This window comes from Penaeus monodon, chromosome 10 (genome assembly GCF_015228065.2).
Source record: "Penaeus monodon isolate SGIC_2016 chromosome 10, NSTDA_Pmon_1, whole genome shotgun sequence".
Classification (NCBI taxonomy): Eukaryota; Metazoa; Arthropoda; class Malacostraca; order Decapoda; family Penaeidae; genus Penaeus; species Penaeus monodon.
In genome coordinates, this window is record NC_051395.1 from 22,008,131 (window position 1) to 22,010,619 (window position 2,489).

Consider the following 2,489-nt stretch of genomic DNA (forward strand, 5'->3'; position numbering starts at 1 on the left):
GTTAATGATTAGGGTAAAGTTTGAGGTCAAACAGTACTAGAAGTCAGTATTGTAGTGAAGGTAAGCTGATAAGGTATACTATAAGGTAAAGGTTGTTAGAAGGGGACAGAGCTAAAATGTTAAGTCAATTAGATCATATGGAGGATATTTATGCATCTGATTAAGGAGAATAAGTTTCAGGAAAAGGCAGGGGATTCCAAGAGGATGTCCTATATGTTGGGGGGGTCAAGGAAGTGAAAATAAAAAAGGAAAACCATAGGTACGAGTTGCTGTAAAGCGGGGACAGGATAGGAGGATGTGTGGGACTGAAAGAACATTTCATGAGGAGCACAAAGGTAGATCAGATTGTGACATGAGATAGGAATGTGTGAGGTGAGTGTGCCCAATGCATAAGCAGGCAAGGGCAGTTTCCCATTCTTATGGAATGGTACTGACCACCGAGAGATAAAAGGTTTTATGTTATGTAGTTTATTAGTGGTAAGGCTAGACCAGAAAGACTGCCAGAGGTGAAGAGGGTTTTAAAGTGAGGGTAGTAGTCAGATGCTGGTATATGTGAAAAATCTGGGTTGAATGGATGTGGACAACGCAGCAGTGTGTGCTAGTGCATCTGCTTGCTCAATGTTGGGGTCTGATTTAAGTGTATCAGGGAAAACAGAGGAGCAGATATGAGAGGAAGGCATAAGTCAAGGAGAGTATTTATGGGTACAAAAAGATAGTTCAGAGAGAGAAAATTGATGAAAACATGCATAGCTCCACACAGAGAGAAGGGCATAGCATCGAGAGTAGGAAGGTAGTCTGATCCAATGTATTGACTTGCAACCAGAGAGGAGCAGAAGGCACCTAGGGCTAAATGTAGACCACAATGGTAGATAGTATTGAGATGAGTATGAAGAGAGGTAGAGACAAAGGAATAGATATGAGAGCCATATAAAAGAGTGGAGAGGATCAGTGAAGTATGGAGATGAAGGAAAGTTTTGCAGTCTGAACCCCAGGATATATGTGAGTGATTATGTAAGAGTTGAAGGTGGCAGCAGGTTTTCTCTTAGATGTTGAGAAAGTGGTCTTGTCAGGAAAGTTTGGAGTCAAAAATTACTTAGAGGAATTTGCTTGAGGGGCAGAAGTGGAGAGGGGACAGGATAGAGAAGGATTTGGAGATGGAAGAGCAGAAGCCATGGTCAGTGGTCCAGGAAGATATTAAAGATATTGCAGACTGGATCAACTGATCAGACTAGATCTACCTGGTGGCAATATCAAAATTACACAAGAAGGAACAACGTGCTACACTCCCTTGTGGGATACCTTCATACTGAGGAAAAGATGAAGTTGAAGAGGCAAATTTGATTCACAAGGTGCAATTGGAAAGGAATGATTTAATGAATACACCCATGTTCCTTTGTATGCCATCAGATGACAGCTGTTTCAGAATGTGGTATTGCAATTTAGTATCATATACCTTTTCCAGGACAAAGAAAATAGCCAATACTGTGTTGTGGTGTGCAAAGGCAGATGTTAAATAAGTTTCTAAATGTGCAAGTAGGTTAGCTGTGTTTTGAGCATGACAGAATCCAAATTGACAAAAAGATAGAAGGCTACTGGATTCAAGGTACCATATTAGGCGTAGATTGACTTATCTCTTTCTAGCATTCTGCAGCATAACTGATTAATGTTCTTTTAAAATTGATAAGGGCTGATGTTTGCCTGGGGGCATTTAGCTTGTAGCGATAACTACTCATGCTGCATGCTTCACTCTAAATGCTTCAGAGCATTCAGTGTTCCACCATGGAACACATTTAGATGTGGATGTCTGAGAAGTTGAAGGAGGAGTACCTGGGGACTGAGGTAGAGGATCAGAGGATGGAGGTGAAGGCGTAGTATCAGGAAATTCAACAGAGAAGGTTGAATCCAGGGAAGGCCATTGTGACAAAAGGGAGTCACATGTGTATCCAGGGGGGAGTGGCAGAGATAGTAGGGAAGGAGGGGGGTTTGATGTGGGTGGAGGAGAGGATAGGGTATGTTAGGAAGGAGCAGGTGAAAGAGTGGTAGGGGGAATTTGAGGAGGAGGAGGATGAATGTTGGCAGTCCCTTTGAATGTAGCTGGAATGGGGGCAGAGAATGCTCTCAAAGATTTCTGGAGGGGCTTTGGATGGGGAGCTTTGGGAAATGAAGTATTTGTTATGAGGTAGTCAAGAGGAGATAGGCAACTGAGGAGTAGATAATGTAGATGTGGGATGAGATGTCTGCTGATTATTTCTTGGTCAAATGACAATTTTTAGTCCTGTCCTAGAATATCATCTTCAGTTTGTTCTACCTTAGTGCATCCATACTGTAAAGATTAACAGATAAAAGCAGTTACCCTGTTAATGTTAATGATATAGACAGTTCTATTCAAGTTGGTTGAAAAACTTTACATTAGCTCTGAGGAATGTAAGACAGAGAATTATTTAAGAGAAAGTCTTGCACCAACATTGTACGATACCTTCCATGACAAA

General features: G+C 41.5%; 1 protein-coding gene across 1 annotated transcript in view; it reads right to left on the reverse strand.

Moving 5' to 3' along the window:
• Positions 1-2,489, reverse strand: part of LOC119577932 (probable isocitrate dehydrogenase [NAD] subunit alpha, mitochondrial) — a 17,995-nt gene that overhangs the window by 2,719 nt on the left and 12,787 nt on the right. The window lies entirely within an intron of this gene.